Below are 19,382 nucleotides of genomic sequence, written 5' to 3'. Positions count from 1 at the left end.
TAACTGTTGCAAATAAAATATTTTCGAGTTTCACTGTGGCTTCCATTTCGCTTCGGACCACACCTTATTTTGCTAATAACCGTCATATCTTTTAAGGGATTGTGCAATTTTCGTTAGTAGTGCGTATAGTATTCGAAAATTTAGAAAATATTTCTTTCTGCAAATGAAATTGAAACAAAACAAACTGATGTTCCCTTATTCGGTGAAATTATTTTGTGTGTGTGACCATTTCTTGTTGACAGACTACAATAAAAAGACGCAGAATGTATTGTTGTAGGCACCCATCATCGCACTCTCTGCTGTTGGCGAAGAAGAATGTAAACCAAGTAAATTATCTGTGCAACAGAATAAAGTCAGTTTATATTTTGCCATGTCATGCGCGGACAAGCGTTAATAGTGCTGAAGGCATAAATCAGCCTCCGCATCAGGAACATCAACATACACTGTGAATATCGTAACAAAACATAAAAAGAAACCACCAGTATCACAACACTTCTAAGTACAATGACAAACTGCAGAAGTAAAATTTTTGCGTGTGAGTAAAATAAGTATATAGTTCCGGCCATTGAAAATGATTGAATAGACTGAAACGAAATGGCGCTCTAGCGAACTAGAATACACTTTAGACAGGTATGTGCCGAGCAAAGTTGTGAGGGATAGAACAGACCCACCATGGCTCGACAGATATTTTAGAAAGCAGCCACGAAAGCAAAGGAAACTTCACAGAAAAGTTAAACGTAGCCAAAGCCTCACAGACAAACAAATTATACCAAATCAAAATTAGCGTAAGGAGTTTTTTAACACTGAAATTCGCCAACTGCCGTGCAATTGAGAAGTTACTTTATGTTGTTTTCGCTACCAGTTTCGGCAGTTCATTATGCCATCTCCATGCCCCATAAGCACCTCCCAAAAAAGATCGATTTGGCGTACTGGGCCATATGTTTCTGGATGTCCTAAATTCGCGTGTCTTTGAAGGAAGCCCTTGGGAATTCAGGACATCCCGAGACATGTGGCTCCAGTATGCCAGTATCAATTATTTTTGAGAGGTGCATATCGGTCATGAAGATGGCGTAATGAATTGCCGAAAATGATAGCAAAAACAAAACAGAGAATATCTCAATTTGACGGACTCCGTTGTTTGATTAGCCGCTGTCCCAAGTCCATAGTGGATCAGCAGAGACTAAGGAGAGTCATGTGTGAAGCGTTCACAAATTCGAAAGTAAAATTATGTCTACCTACCGACTTGCCAAAAAATCCAAGGAAGTTTTGATCTCATATGAAATCAGTAAACGGACCGAAGGCATTTGACCGCATTGGCATTGAAGCGGAGGACGACACAGAAAATGCTCAAATACTAAAAGTCGTTTTCCACAAGTATTTTTCAGACGAAGGTCGCATTGTAGTGTGTCTCATAAATCATCGAACAACAAAATGACTGTTAAATAAGTAAAAATGGAATAGAAAATTTACTGAAATTGCTCAACAGAGCTACGGCCATCGGAGCTGATGGGATTCCAACACGATTCAACACACAGTAAGAGAAAGAAGTTCCCGATCTTCTATCAGCAGTGTCACGTAGATCTTTGGAGCAGCGAGGTGTGCCTGTTGATTGGAAAAAAAGCATAGGTCATAACCGTTTTCAAAAAGGGTCGCCGAACACACCCATAGAACTATATCCCTGACATCGACCAGCTGCAGAATTTTGCAACATGTTTGGTAACCGCGTATTATGGCGTTTCTAGAAAGTGGAGATCTCCTCTGCAGGAATCAACATGGATACCGGACACAGCGATCTTGAGAGATCCAGCTCGCTGTGTTCCCTGCAGGAGACCCAACTTAGTGCTGTGTTCCTTGACTTGCTTCAGGCATCTGATACAGTTCCGCACTGCCGTCTGGTGAAAATTCTACATGCTTACGGAATATCAGACAAACAGGGTGATTGGACTGAAGATTTTCTAACAAACAGAACACGTCATGCCACTCTTAAGTGGAGAGGAGTCTTCAGGTGTAAAGTGAGTTCGGACATACTCCATGGAGCGTTATAGGTACCATTACTTTTCACAATAGGAATGAATGATACAGTAGGCAACATCGAAAGTTTTATGAGACTTCTCGCTGTTGATACTGTCGTACACAGAGATGCTGCAACGCGAGAAACTAGCAGCGAAATGCAAGATGATCTGTTGAGCGTCGACGCTTGGTGCAGGGAATAGCAGCTGACCTTCGACATAAACACGCGTAACCTATTGCGTGGACATAGAAAAACTCATTATTGCATGATTACGTAATTGCAGAACAGTCACTGAAAGCAGTAACATCCATAAAAATCTAAAATCATGCGTCTGGAGCGATTTAAAAGTGGAACGAATACATGAAACTGATCGCAGGAAAGGCGGAAGGCTGAGATTGACTAGAAGAATCCTCAGGAGCTTCTGTCCATCAGCAAAGGAGATAGTTGACAAAGCCCTTTTCAACAAATATTTGAATACTGCTTGTCGGGTATAGTGAAGATCCAAAGAGCAGTGGTCCGTTTCGTCACCTGTCGTTCAGAAGCACGAAAGCGCCACAGAGATGATAAACCAACTCCTGTGGGAAACGCCGCTAGAGAGGCGGTCTACATCACGGTGTGGTTTACTATTAATTTTCTGAGAGCGTACGTTCCTGGAAGAGTCAGCAGATATAACGCTTACTGTACGTATATCTCGCGGGAAGACCGTGAAATGAAATTAGGTTAGAGCCCACACGCAGGCATATCTATAATTGCTCTTCCCGTCAACTAATCGCGACTGGAACAGGAAAGGGGAAAGTGACTTTGGTACAGAATACCCACCGTCAAGTACCACAAAATGATTTTATAAATATAGATGTAGACGTAAAGGAGAAGTCCAACGATCTACGTTCTCAAAAACTGTTAGCCATCGGACAGACACTATGTGATCAAAAGTATCCGGACACCTGGCCGAAAATGACTTAAAAGTTCGTGCCGTCCTCCATTGGTAATGCTGGGATTCAGTATGATATTGGCTCACCCTTAGCCTTGATGACAGCTTCCACTCTCGCAGGCATACGTTCAATCAGGTGCTGAAAGGTTTCTTGCGGAATGGCAGCCCATTCTTCACGGAGCGCTGCACTGAGGAAAGGTACCGATGTGTGTCGGCGGCCTGGGACGAAGATGGCGTTCAAAAACATCCCAAAAGTATTCTGTAGGATTCAGGTCAGGACTCTGAAGTGGCCGGTCCACTACAGGGCCGTTGTTTATCGTGTAACCACTCCGTCACAGACCGTGCATTATGAATAGGTGCTACTTCGTTTGGGAAGATGCAATCGTCATGCCCGAATTGGTCTTCAACAGTGGGAAGCAAGAAGGTACTTAAAACATTAATGTAGGCCTGCGCTGTGATAGTGCCACGCAAAACAACAAGGGGTGCAAGCCCCCTCTATGAGGCCACATCGTAACACCACCGCCTCCGAATTTTACTGCCGGCACTACACACGCTGCCAGATGACGTTCATCGGGCATTCGCCATACCCACACCCTGCCATCGGATCGCCACATTGTGTACCGTGATTCGTCACTCCACACAACGTTTTTCCACTGTTCAATCGTCCAATGTCTACGCTCCTTACACCAAGCGAGACGTCGTTTGGCATTTACCTGCGTGATGTTTGGCGTATCAGTAGCGGGTCGACCATGAAACCCAAGTTTTCTCGCCTCCCGCCTGTCATTGTACTTGCTGTGGATCCTGATGGAGTTTGGAATTCCTGTGTGATGGTCTGGATAGATGTCTGCCTATTACACATAACGCCTCTCTTCAACTGTCGGCGGTGTCTGTCAGTAAACAGACGAGGTCGGCCTATGAACTTTTCTGCTGCACGCGAGGCTTCACGTTTCCACTTCACTATCACATCGGAAACAGTGGACCAAAGGTTGTTTAGGAGTGTGGAAATCTCGCGTACAGACATATGACATAAGTGACACCCAATCACCTGACTCCGTTCGAAGTCCGTCAGTTCCGCGGAGCGCCCCATTCTGCTCTGTCAAGATTTCTAATGACTACTGAGGTCGCTGATAATGGAGTACCTGGCATTAGGTGGCAGCATAATGCACCTAATTTGGAAAACGTATGTTTTTGGGGGTGTCAGGATACTTTCGATCACATAGTGTACATGATACAGACAACTCAGAACATCTCTAAGCAAACGTAAGTATCAGGTACAGCTAATTACCATTATCAGCATAGAACAATACAACAGCAAGGAGGAATGCTAGTTATACAACACCTAAATGAAAATAAAAGAAGATTGCAAAAAATTAAAACGAGTCCACACCAACAGGATGGCGCAAATAAAAGTCGCAGACGAGTGAATACCATTTGTGGCAGCATTAACTGTGAAGGAAAATACCTAGAGTTACCCCAGAGGCTGGAGCAACTGCTCATACAGCCGGCCGAACCTTGGAGCACATTTACACAGTCTCCACGCCTGACAGTTGTTAGCAAGGGTCAGACTGGTCACGGCCCTCGCTGGCTGGCTAGCCACATCACCTGATCTGTCTGTGAGCGATTACTTTGTCTGGGGAACCCTCAAGTCTAAGGTGTATCGCAACAACCCTCATAGTCTTTAAGAATTGCAGCAGAACATTTCGAATGAGACAGCAATAATTCCAGCAGCCCAGCTTCGATCCAACTTCAGCAACTTACTGGCCAAGGTCCAAAAGTGCCACGAGATGAATGGTCACTCTCAACATCTGCTATAGTCAGGTTAGTACTGTTTCCTTTCCTCTGCTGTGTTTCTTTGTACCCTGGGTCTCTGTTCTCCTGGCCGCTTTCATTTGGCCCACTCTGTACTAACACACAACGCTAACACACAAGGCACAGTCACATCATAAATCTTATTGCACAACACGAACAGAAAACGGTATACATTTCATATCATAACGATGTCACACATGAATTTAGGAGGGTCTTCAAAGAAAATTTAATTGAAATGGCCTTCAGAACATGTAACATAATAAAAAAGAAATTAAAAACAGTAACTGAAAAAGAAAGGTAATACAATGTCACTATTATACAGTATGAGTTAAAATATATGTGCGTCTCTGCATACTTTAAGATGACTGCAAGAAATTTTAATTCCAAGTCATTGAAGAGCGACTGTATCCACTGCTCATACACAGAACATCTAAGAGAAGAAAAGTACCACCACACTGGAATAAAAACAGACATAGCAGTTGTATGCCACAATAATAAAAGAAAGGGAAGGTGTGCTCTCTCTGTCTCTCTCTCTCTCTCTCTCTCTCTCTCTCTCTAGAAAGAGTACTGGTAAGGTTCCTGCACTTAACTTAGGATCCACTTAGCAACTAATAAATACACGAAACCCTCCGTTGCTAAATTTACCTTTATGGTAATTTTAATTAACGTGTAAACCATAGAAACACCAAACATGGAGGCAAAATGTACGCATCTAAAGGCTACTTAAAAAAGGAATAAAATCACTTAAATTTGTTTCCACAGGAGGTGAATACAACGCCCCAACTCGGACCTCTCTAAAAATTATATTTTACTGACATTAAACATAACAAGATAAATGATCATACATGTTACGAGAACAAATGAATAACACTAGCAATCTTTACAGATGATGATACGACTATATACACGAAGATTCGCGCGCTGGCAGGAGAGATACTTAACAACACATTAGATGATTACAGTAAGCCCTAATTCCCCTCGACAGACGTAGTAACGATATAAGCGAGACAAATGTACTGAAGGAGGATAGCCGGATGTGCCGTAGTAAAAAGGGCCACTATCAACCACGTCAGGACGCGACCCCCGTGAACACGTCAGTTTCAGCTACCTGCAACATACACAGAGTCATTTGTAACTTCTAAAGAAACAATTAACATGAAAAGGTACAACGGATAACGCACTAATAAAATATAAACGACTACTTCACGGAACTAGCTCCTCTTTAGACAAAGCAAACAGCAGAATATAATAACACGCAAAATACTTCTAACCTATAGAAAACTAAGGTACCACGTAATAGAATATCGTCTTGAGCTCATAGAATACTCAGTTTGACTTGCCTGTTTATAAGTCTTACAACTCAACTTAACAGTGTCAGCTTAAGCAAACACGCGAATACAAAACTCGAAATATGACAGGAATAATGATTGAAGCCACTGACAATGCTAGGCTGCCACACAGAGGAGACAATAGTAATTTACAGCGGCACACAACCGACCTTACATCTCCAGTTTAGTATAATCAGAATAAACAATTTTGTGTATAATAATTACTTACAGTATCATGGCAACCTCCGAATAACACTTATTACCCAAGGTAGGTGCTGGTATCGAAAGGCACCTTTAGTAATACAGAGTTCGAGTGTATTAACTTATTGGAACGGTTTCAACTTTACATCCCTTTACACATAGCTTTCTGTTTACACACTTCTATAACTTCGGCAATTAAAGAAGGGCATATAAATGCACATATAACTGACACAGATTTAAGCAGAATAAAACAGTAGCTTAGTATGGTGCTAATGGCTTAATTTGCTTTACACGTGGGATATCGTCACCATTCAGTAATTCCGAAATATATTCAACAACGCGTGAGAGCAAGACATCGCCGTCGTATCAGCTATTTACTTCACTTAATTTCCTGCACAGACACAAGGTAGACGAAGCGTTTTCACATGAAACAGTGGTGAGCATCACACATTTCCTCCGTCACGCCATAGACACATCTCAATTTCAATGGCCAGTAACAAGAACCTATATATGCCCTCGCAGCAGAAACACAACAGTGCACCACCGCGATACCAAACCCGAGGTCCCTTCAAGTCACAGCCGGGATCTCTCGCTGACCCTGCCCATAGCGTACAGGCGTCGTACCACAGGCCTCACGGTAAACGTCAACAAGCCACCTCCGACCCTACGAATATGCACTCCGCTGTTTCTGTTCTCTCCCCGTTAACCAGCCGACCACCGGCCTGAATCGCGGAAGGCAAAGATGGTGACCCTATAATCGATGGCAGCGATGCCATTTTAAGTGCGTGAACACAGGCGCCAGCCGCGCCACAGCTCAAGTATTTTATACAGAACGTCGTAATTAATAATGGAAATATGCTCAATGACGAAAAACATAACAGCAGTAGCGGCACAAAAAATTTAAAACCATATTAAAAAATAAAGAACTGGGCAAGTACGGATAGGACTAGCGCTCTGATGCGTCCTTACAAACTTAATGAAGCTTGTAGACAAGTCATCTCTGGGTTATGATGAGTGAGTTTGCGACTGTCAAAATATGTGACATAAATGGGTGTGTCTGTTGATTGCACTGACTTAGAATCTTAAATTTTTTACACCTTCAAGAAACCGTGAACGTCAGTATTTGACTTAAATTTCAAAGTAATACCTTTAGTCGATCCTGAGAAAAGAAATCTTAACCAATCGAGTAGGCAGACGGAAAACAAATGGCAAAAAGTTTTTATGTAATGTAATTACAAATTAACAATTTTCGGATTGTTCCTTTGTTTGTACTGTCGAACTTTGGGTCTTGCCATATTTTATAACTCTAGGTCATCGGGTAGTATAGTATCCTACGGATTTCAGTGAGTATTATATGATCTTGAGGAAGTCTGAAAAAATCGTAGTTTAGTCACACTGGCACTGAAACACGCAGGACGTGAGCGCTTGAATGTGCCAGCCGCAGATACATAATACAGAACTGTGCTCCGATGGAATTGTAATACGCATATTTGAGTACACACTCTTACTATCACTCTGATGGCGCGTATTTTGGTCCAAAATCAATGTATTTTGTATCTTGGTTTAGCCATCAGTTTCGTCTGCAAATCAATCAATCCAACTTTTCAGTTGGCGCAACTGTTACATATCATCATCGTCGTCGTCGTTCAAGGTTTGACTTGATCCGGTGTCCATCACTCCCTCCGTCTTTCAGGGCGTCTGACAGTACTACGACACTTACACCTTTGTAAAAGGAGCCGGTATGGCAGCATGTGTGTAACTGGAAACGTATTTTAGAATGGTGAAGAATTTTTTATGAAATTTATATAATCAACCACCAGTTCAGACCATGAGGTATTGTATATAACGACGGAGAGAACCAATGAGAAACATTTATTATTTAAGTATGAGTTTCAACACAAAAATAAAATAAAAAACAGTCCAACATTATAACCTAAACGTAATACTTAGCTTAACTGACAGCAAAATATCGTTAGAGTTGTTACTATATTTTATTGTAATAGGTTTTTAAATTTTTCATGGTAATTGTAACAAATACATTGTCTATATATGCAAGTTTTTGGCTATGATTAAAAATTGCACAGCGCTGAGTATTAGGTGGGACACATCGGTACACTGGCACGTCAGCAGATGTAATGACTGGCGTGGCAGGACAAGTCGACATTGCTCTCCAGAATGACTCTTCCGGTGTAGAGTGATCTTTTCTTGGGTGAATGGATCGTCTTTGCTAGACTGGCAACGTCTACACAATGAAATAGTTCCGTCAACAGAGGGTAATGTTTAATATTCTGGTTAATACCATCTGACTTTTAAACACTTTGAAAGGTTTTTTAGTATAATTGTAGGTTTTGAGCCATTTTATATGCGATAATACGAGGGTTGCCCGGAAAGTAAGCTCCGATCGGTTGCGAAATGGACAGCACAGTGAAAACCCGATGAAGCTTTGCACAGATGTGTTGGACAGTATCTCTAGCACGACCGTAGATCGCGTCAAGACGCTCTTTTCAGTTGTGAGCGCACTGTGAGCGAGTAAAGGTGACTACAACAGCGATGTCTCCCGCCTAGTAGGAGAGCCTGCTGAGAGGCTTCGCCTTACTGAATGCAGCCCACCTAACACAACTGTCACGCCCTTCCTTTTTCATGGCAATTCTCAGCCGCACTCTGCAGGGGCAGTGAAGACGCTCTTGCAGCCTTTTCGATGGGAAGTGTTCGATCACCCACAACACAGCCCTAATTGTCTCGTCCTGAGTACATCTCTGTTCAAATGAAACGCCAGATACGAAGACAACACTTGGGTGCAGGCTACGCGCAATAAACCAGCGTAGACAATTATCGGAAAGCACAGGCGGCTGCCTTCGATGACGATGGTGTTGGAAATTTGGTATAACGCTCCGACAAATGTCTAAGTCGGAGCGGCGACTATGGAGAGAAGTATCTGGAAAGTGTAGCTAACTCCTGCAAACAAAATGTTTCTGATTTTCACTGTGGTTTCCATTTATCGACCGAACGGAGCATACTTTCTGGACAACTGTCGTATGACTCATCAAGTAGGTCAAATCAACTTGATTTTAAATAAGGCTATCGTCTTCGAAGAAATTTCGACTGGTTAGGAGAAAGAAGTGTACTGCAAGACGTTCAAAAGAACAACCTATGCTACTCCAACACTTTCTACATACTTGGATTTTTTGTGGTAGTTAAAACAGTTCCATCACTCATATGAAATACGATACGAAAGGGGGTACCATATGACTCACAGGCCGCAACAAGACCAATTGAAATACAGAAATTATTTCATACAGTCGCCAGCCCAATTGGGCACTGCCTGTCAAATGTCTGATCAGTAATGCGGACAGCAAAGAACACATGACCATTTGATTGTACTTGTGGAAACAGAAGGTAGACACATTTTTCCGAGAACGCAATACGTTAGGAAATAAAAATGTACAAAAGAAAGCAATTGTATGATGACGCTGAAACTCAACTATGTTAATTTGAAAATATACTTAAACTCGCTGTTAAAAAGTAAGCGATCGATTGGTCATCGCTCTTCTGTTGCGGCAGTAATTTATAACCTCAGATTAACTTTAACTTACGTGCACTAGTTTTATTGATAAGGTAAGCTACGTACTTTGAACAGCTTATAATTGGAATGAAAATTCACTGGATAAATTACGCAACGTCAAAATACGAACCATGCAGCACACAACAGTTATATTACAATAGACAACGATGTGAAATAAGTAATGTTAATTTATTCCTTTCTCTGATTTGAAATTGCCAGAATAATTTTACGTTACTTTATTTCGTATTCATTCGGTTGTCAAGAATGACTTTGCCTCTAAATATTATTGAACGCTTTCAGCTCATTGAGACTGCACTATTAATTATTTTCAATCATCTTTTAGTAAACAAGCAAAACAGGCAATGATATTCTTTCGATACTTTTCTTTTGACTATTTAAATGACGACACTCGGTCATTCAGGAACTGGAAATGAAGGGGACCGTAAGTAGCTGACAATGACTGAGGATAATGACAGGACCAAGCACCTACACTTTTCACGTACAACACTTATTACTGAAGTAAAGTTTACTTAGAAGGCCGCTGGGTAATGCCACACAGTTTTTAACGTGAACGAAAATAAAACAGCCTTATAGTTCGTTGTAGATGTCCGTCGTTGCTAACAAATCATTTTATTTTATAACTATGTTGCTTTTATGTTACTTTTTAAGATGAGTAAGTTTGGTCATGCTAGATCCGTCAGTGTCAGTGACTTGACGATGGTCATACAGACCGAAAACGTTTACTGTAATTAATAATTTATTGCGAAATGGGCTTTTTCTGTTGAAACTGTAATTTACGATCGCAGTGGTTCCTAAATGACATCAAAATTATTATTTAAATATGAGTGAGCTTACGTGTGGTGAACACGCTCGCCTATACAACGTACTCACATGAAATTACCTACAGTTGCCAATATGACAACGATTTTACTGTGGCACCAAATAAAAACAGTCTCGCCTCGATGAAATTATGATACAAAGAACAAAGTAATGAAACTGGCAGTGTTCGTACGCGCAAAAGAAATTCTAGAATACAATGCATTTACACAGTGTTAACCGCCATTAGTGTATCGTTGACCTCAGTTAACACTGTCGGCACATGTCTGAGTAAAGGTTCGCTGCTAAACAACGATGGCTGTGATAAAATTAAGTATATCACTTCGCCAATGTGAGCTACATTTCTGCGTACATCTGCACTAAATTCCAGTAAAGTTATCAGGAGCTCAGAAAAAGTAAATTTTAATTTCACCACACAGCAACGGACAAGATTAACGCAGGGTTCACAAAATTGTACGCATCTATAAATACGATGACCGCACAGTGACACTGCGCTGTCTGTTAGCCGGAAGCGTGAAAACAAATGCGCGTTTTAAAGGCGTACCGCAAAAACACCACTGGACGATTGATTAATTTATATGCCAACAGGAAATAATTAGTAAAATTCAGCCAACATGAATCGCTACCGCAGTACATATTTTCCGCGTGACCACATTTTGTTATTAAATAGCACTCTGTTTATTTTTCGTACAATCGAATAAATGGTCTGAGGCGTATTCGAAATGGGGCTATCTTTTCATAGGAATGCCCCTCTCAGTAAAATCGTGAAAAGTTTCTCATATTACTTTGACACTGGTAAAGAATATCAGATTTTAATTTGTAATGCAATTATTGCTTTTGTCAAATCAGGTTAATGTAGGAGGAACAGGTGAAAAGTTGTAGACTGGAGCAATGACTATGTACAGGGTGATGAAAAAATCAGTATAAATTTGAAAACTTAATAAACCACGGAAAAATGTAGATAGAGAGGTAAAAATTGACACACATGCTTGGAATGACATGGGATTTTATTAGAACAAAAAAAAAAGTATGTTCACAAAATGTCCGACAGATGGCGCTGGACAGCAAAACTGCTACCGTGACGGGTGAGAGGTACGCCGATATGTTACAGATTCCCATCATCCCCAGCCTGGCCGTAAAAAACCTGCTGGAACGTACGATGTTTATGCAGGATGGCGTTCCACCCCATATTGCTAGACGCGTGAAAGATCTCTTGCGCGCGTCGTTTGGTGATGATCGTGTGCTCAGCCGCCACTTTCGTCATGCTTGGCCTCCCGGGTCCCCAGACCTCAGTCCGTGCGATTATTGGCTTTGGGGTTACCTGAAGTCGCAAGTGTATCGTGATCGACCGACATCTCTAGGGATGCTGAAAAACAACATCCGACGCCAATGCCTCACCATAACTCCGGACATGCTTTACAGTGCTGTTCACAACATTATTCCTCGACTACAGCTATTGTTGAGGAATGATGGTGGACATATTGAGCATTTCCTGTAAAGAACATCATCTTTGCTTTGTCTTACTTTGTTATGCTAATTATTGCTATTCTGATCACATGAAGCGCCATCTGTCGGACATATTTGAACGTTTGTATTTTTCTAATAAAACCCCATGTCATTCCAAGCATGTGTGTCAATTTGTACCTCTCTATCTACATTATTCCGTGATTTATTCAGTTTTCAAATTTATACTGACTCTTTCATCACCCAGTATTAGCACTTTTTTTGAGGTTCATAGATTTCGTAAAAGATATAGATTGAATCTAAACAAAATCTACGCTAATGCACTAATCACGTTGAGTAGCGAGACACTTAGTCAACTTACTTAAGTGTTCTAAATAACTAATGAGTCACTATTACTGTTTCTAAATGACTAATTAATCAATATTACTGCTTCCATCATACTTTAATAAACCGTTGCGCATATTCTGGAGATTTAATTATTAGGGTACTGTTGAGGATAGTTCCATCTGAGCCGGAGAGTTTTATATTTTCATGACTGGGTCAGGATTGGTAGTGTGTGAACAGATAGTTTTATATATTCCGACGCAAGTCTTGATACGACAAACGCAACAGACCTGTTGATACTACGTACTTTCCGCCGTTAGGGTACAGCTACGCAAAGTGGCAATCGGGATCCTGGGCGTTATAAGGTTCCAGCTTGCCGCGGGGAAAGCTTTAACTTACTCTACATGGAGAGCCCCATCACCCCGTCCTGTCTGCTGTGCCGTTTTGTGGATTTCAGTTATCCTCATGTAAGGTAAGCGGTCAGTTTGCGTATTTATTGTGGAGAAAGAATGTGGCATACGTTTTTTTTTAATGAAATTGTGTTGAAAGTGGCATATCCTGACTGCACAGTGCTACTTTAGCTATTAAAAGTACGAAAGTACGGCTTTCGTGTAAAGGCGTCAATGCGGGCTATGCGGCCTTCTCGGCGGTGGATTCTGGCCACTTTGTGTTGGGCGGGGGGTAGGGGGGTGGGGGGGGGGGTGGAGGAGAGAGACGTAAAGGCAGCGGCCGCAAGAAGGGCTCCGCTGTGGTACTTACAGCAAGTCCTTATAAGAATGACCTAGAAGCGGCAAATAGAGAAAGCAAAGAAAAGGAAGGTAAAAAAAAGGAAAAACGGAAAGCAGCGGACGAGAAAAAAGGCAGTAAAAAGAAAATTGCGAAGAGCAGGAAACTTGACACTATAAGAGCACATTTGGACGACAGCGATGAAGAAAGAGTGTGCATGTTTTGCGAAGAAAAGGTTTTAAATTCAAAGCCAGAAGAGCAGTGGATTTAGGGCCCCTGTACAGCAGTTGAGGAACACAATTTGCCTTCTGCTTGCGAAAAGTGTACTTCGAGTCATGTTTCACAATAAAATACAGTTAGTTCTTTGTTACAACAGTTTTTGTCCCTTATTTTTGATATAAGGTAAGTGGTCACTTTTCCCGCTCAAACAGGGTATGTGGCTATTTGGCCGCTTCGTGATATCTGAATTGTTTAAAACTCTTAATTCGATCCTCAGGCAGTTAAACTATTACGTATTTTACTTAAAAAGTTGTGGATTATAATCGCTCATTTCTATCTGTTTCCGTCCTTCGTGATTCAGTTTAAAAACAGAAATATCTTAACCTGAGCACTTTGACCGTCTCTCCCCTACACTATTCTTTGTGCTCATTTTGGAACGTCGTTTCATCCATTTCATTCGACTGACCCGTGCTCTGCCATCTCTGGCTAAATTAGTCACCATCAGTGATAAATGACATTAACCATAACAGTCCATAGCGCCTTGCTGATGACAGAGTGGAGTCCACGCACCGATCATGACATCACGGTGACCATAACTATAGTGAAACAGATATATTTTGTCTTAAGTGTAGTGGCTTGCAAACATTGTAAACATGCTACGACGGAATCGATAAAAACTTCCATTCAGCTGAATTTCCCGAAGTTCTCTTGTAGTTCTACGGCAGGCAGAATGGACTCACATCGTACGTCAGGTGTTAGTTAAGTGTAGTCAAAATGTACGTGCTAGCTATGGCGGGTTTAGACGTCGTATGCAGAGTTATGCCTGTAGCAAAGCTTCGAACGAGCAGCATATACTGATAGCACGGCGGTCGCAGAAAAAATTAGAGCCAATACTGCAAGGTATGTTGGTCATATAACGTCATAAGCAGCCGTCGGTTGGAAGCTGCCAAGGAGAAAAGTGGCGCCGGGAGACGTCGCACGGCTCTTGTCACGCTTCGTCAAACTGAAAAAGAGAAAAAGAGCTTCATGTAACATGAAAACACCAGCAACCAGCAGCAAAGTCGCTACCGTAGCGTTTGGTCCATTGCTGAGTTTGGTTGGAGAGCGATTGTTAGTGTCATTTCTTGTGACTGCTGTACACTTCTGTCTCCTATCGATTCGTGCATAAATTGACATCGCTTTTGTTATCAGTTGTCACTTTTCCAAATTTTTCCTATTCTGTCCACTAACCATTCTTTAAAGACTGAAACTGCCGTGTATAAAACGGCTTCAAACGTTGGATTACAAATGAATTAATGTGTTAAGTATTTGACGTTAAGTATATTAAAGCTTTATGGATGAATTAACGGTAGTTTTTCATGAGTCTCAGTGTTTATGACGTCAAATCTCTCGAGCTACATTTCGTACAGTGATATATTTTCGCAGATGCAATCAGTGCCCTATGTGGGTAATGTCTGCAAAATATGTTACGAATAGAGTAACTAAAAAGAACAACAAAGTAAAGCGTCGTTCCTGGTGGCGAAGTTTTATGGATTGTACAGCTCTAATGAAATAAGCGATAAACTTCCTTTTTTCGTTGTTACTGGAAGCGTCAACAAGAATAAAAAAAAACAACAACGTAGATTTGATATTACTTGTGAAATTTGTTGGTAATCGATAAGTGCTCTTCTCAGACACATGTTATTTTCGCACCATGAGTTACGATACAGCAACATACATACACGGCTTCTAACTTTAATGCTTAACTTATTGTGTTACGCTTGTAACGTTAGTTTCTGCCACACGGTTTGGACGCTGTCACTCGTTGACGGCCCAACATTGAAATCTGCAGCAATTTGCGAAAGGGGTGCACTTCTGTCACGTTCAACGATTATCTTCAGTCGTCGTTTGTCCCGTTCTTGCGATCTTCATCCGGCCGCAGTGATGTCGGAGATTTGATGTTTTGCCGGATAACCTGACATTCACGGTACACTCGTGAAATGGTCGTACGGGAAAATACCCACTTCACCGCCACTTCGAAGATGCTGTGTCCTATCGCTCATGTGCCGACTATAAGGCCTCGTTCAAACTCATTAAAATCTTGATAAACTGCCATTGTAGCAGCAGTGACCGACGTAACAACTGCTGCAGACAGTTTTTGTCTTACATAGAAGCTACCGACAGCAGCGCCGTATTCTGCCTGTTGACATATCTCTGTATTTGAACACACATGCCTATACCACTTTCTTAGGCGCTTCACTGTATTATAGTAGTGGATTTCTGGGTCAAGAGGATTGTTCGGTACGAGTACAGCTTTGGCCAGTGGCGTAATGTTAATGGGTGCTGTCACGTTACCTTTCGATGCCTAAATTATTCACAGTTGTGTTATTAGTTGGCAAAGACAACGAATGTGAAAAAAAAAACTGATTTGGGTGACAGATTGATCTGTAGCTTTGGCCGAGGTCTAGGTTAGGTTCGAAGGTGACACTGGTTGAGAATTGGTGGAGACAACGAATCTGATACTAAAGACTGATCTGTATGTTACACATTTCCAAAAAGTCAGGAACATCACGTTATAGTCGCAGTAGTGTTTACAGTTTTGTCGCATGTTTCCTGTGTCCTGCTCAAAGTGAACGACTTGTATCGAATATTCCTCTATATCCGGATTTCGTGCTTTCATGGCGTCTTGATCCTTATTTTATTATTATGCTTTGTTTTATTGGCATACTGCAAACGTTCTATGACGTTTTGAATATTTTTTTCATTCAGTGTCCTTACAAAAGCGACGTCAGGTATGTGAAAGAGAAATATTATTTCGGTTTCATAATAAAAAGACAGATGCGATGCCCATATTGCATATAAATAGGAACATTACCTAACAGAGTAATTTCCACTAAATAAAGTTTTAATTATAATGAAAGAAAGCTGTTTAATATACTGTATACAGGGGGTATCATAATTAATAGCGTAAATGCATACAGTTGAAAGTACACGATACTAGAAACAAAAAAAGTCTCAGTAAAGGTAGGGTCGAAAATGCATACCTTAAGAGCTACGAGCAATTTTTCATCTTCGATATTCTGAAGCAGATCTCTTCCACTGCAAGCTCTTTGATTTCCACATTCTGGGAGTAGTAGCATGGGCCAAAACAAGAAAAAATGTCCAGTAAACATTTGCTCTACAATGCATACCTTAAAAGTTATGAGCAATTGTTCATTAGAAGAGTTGTGTTTCAAAGTAGCGAAGAAGAGCACGTGCTCATAGCTCTTAAGGTATGCGTTTTAGAGCACATGTTTACTGGACTTTTTTGCAGTTTTGGTCCACATTACCATTTCCCAAAATATGGAAAGCAAAGAGCTTTTAGGAGAAGAGGTTTGCTTCAGAGTATCGAAGATGAAAAACTGCTAGTAGCTCTTAAGGTATACGTTTTCGACTCTACGTTTACTGAGACTTTTTTGCTTCTAGTATCGTGTACTTTCAACTGTATGCGTTTACGCCATTAATTATTATTTATTTATTTAGTTACGGAGTTACGGCTGGTAAAAGGTTTTGCCTGAAATTTAGCAACTTCGCTAACATGAAGCCCTCGCAAAACTGTAAGCGGTTAAAGTGAAGCATTATTTCCTTTATTTTGTTGTTATTAATCTGTAGAATCTAATAAAACATGTCCCAGAGGTGTGTCTTCAGTAGTTTTCCAGAGCATCCAGAGAAGCAAAGCAGTAATTTCGTAAACTTTTTAATTTATTAACTACCTGACTCAATTTGTTTTTTAACTTCCACAAAATTGCACGAAGTTCTCAACAGAAGTAGTAGAGAATTTAATTTTGGAAAAATGATGGTAATAACGTTAACTGAAACTGTATGAATGTGGTAGATAATCTGCTTTTGTTAATACCACGCACACGTGAATTCTTGTTAAACCAGAAAAAACAAAGCTCAGTGTTAAGGCAGCTGTACAGTGTAAATACAATTTCACAATATATTCACAGTAAATGTTAAAAAATATCTCCACCGAGTTCAATGCATTTAGATTCACGTGTATGATCAGATTTTGTTGCTTCTTGCAGTTTCACAGTGTTGCATAATAATCTTTGCTTGTCTGGATGTTCTGGAAAACTACTGCAGATACACGTATGGGACATATTTCATTAGATTCACCAGATCAATAACAACAAAATAAAGGAAATAGTGCTTCACTTTAACCGCGTACAGTTTTGCGATGGCTTCATATTAGCGAAGATGCTGAATTTCAGGCAAAATCGTTTATTAACTGTAACTCCGCAACTAAACATTTGCGGACCTATGTTTACATGAAATTTCTTCTTTAAATATTTGTATATCTTCGTGAATCACCATGTAATATATATATATATATATAAAACTCTTCTTATGTGGTATCGCAGTACACTGCAGATTATGAATCACCATCCATGATAGAAAAAAAAAATCTGAGTACAGTATCGTGATTGATGGACTGTTCTTGATCAATATTGTGTTTGAAGAGCTGGGAAGTGTAACAACATTTGAAAACACCGGCATATATATATATATATATATTCCCCAGCAAACAAATTTATAAACGAATGTCGGTGTTTTCAAATGTTGTTACACTTCCCAGCTCTTCAAACACAATATTGATCAAGAACAGTCCATCAATCACGGTACTTTACTCAGATTTTTTTCTATCATGGGTGGTGATTCATAATCTGCAGTGTACTGCGATACCACATAAGAAGAGTTTGCAGCAGTTGGTACCAGAAGTTCCTTAGATGTCCCTCCACAACAGGAACATCGCTGCGCGCAAACCAATCACGCTGTCCAGGAGAATCACGCTGCCTGGAGCGGCAGCGCCACCAAGAATTTTTTGTTTGTTTGTGATTTCATTCGCCTGCCCCAAATCGGCAGGGGAGGGCTGTTAGTGGCACAATCCGCCGCTCTTCAGCCGAGTGACATGACAACTAAAACAAGAAGAAAATGTTACATATATAAGGCGATGAAAAAGGGGAACATAAAACAGAGCAAGGCGAGATAATGGAGGTAAAAATACACTGACATGGAGACGTTCATGGGGGGACAATTAAAAAAGTCGTAATGAAGTTAAAAAACACAGTTGGCGATTCTTAAAACAGAAAGAAGACAGCCACCAGGAAGACACACGCGCGTGTATGTAACCATGCATGAGAATAGTTATGAGCTACAAGTCAGTCTTGCTAGGGAGATCCTACAGAACGATCGTCGTGTCTTCAGTCTTTAAGTCATCGAGTGAGATAGAAACAGTAGTTGATATGTACACGATGGTTAGTCTTGAGTAGAAACAGAACACTGAATAAAATTATCGTGTACGGACAGAGGCCGTCTGCCTAGAGAGATTTAACTGAGTGCTGTTAGTTTGGAACTGTTCTTCCTATAGTACAGCAAGACAGAATAGTTTTCTTCTGATTTTAAAGCCGAGAACATCACTTAGTTTTTCATGGAATTATGATCGACGCAGGACACCTAGGCTATACTTACATGCTGCAATTGCTGTAAACAGAGTTATCATAGTTGAGCAATAACCTGCCATTGTTCAATATTCTGTGTTACTTCCATCGTTTGTGTGCTGCCCTAGAATCCACCCATACATCCTACCGGGACACCTGCATTAATCAGTTTCGGCGGCAGCGAGAGCTTCATCAGAGTGAGCGCTCCCAGACCACAAGCTAACACCCCTTTCAAAGTTCCGTACTGGGCAAAGAGAGTAGTCGTGGGGTTACTTAACATGACGTGACGGACAGTGCAAATGCACGCAGACGTGACGGTGCCCTGACGTGATGACCTTAAATTTTGCTTTTCAAAGCTAACAGCTCACTTTATCCAGGTACTAAATGCAAACTGTTATGGTATCTACAAAAGGCCTATACCAAATCCACAGCACCTGTACTAGCGATATAATGACAATCAAAATTTATAGGACGCATTACGGTCAAACTTACAGCGTCCAGAGATAACGTG

The sequence above is a fragment of the Schistocerca cancellata genome, chromosome 9 (assembly GCF_023864275.1).
Source record: "Schistocerca cancellata isolate TAMUIC-IGC-003103 chromosome 9, iqSchCanc2.1, whole genome shotgun sequence".
In the NCBI taxonomy this organism is placed as follows: Eukaryota; Metazoa; Arthropoda; class Insecta; order Orthoptera; family Acrididae; genus Schistocerca; species Schistocerca cancellata.
Note: the sequence above shows the minus strand (reverse complement) of the source record.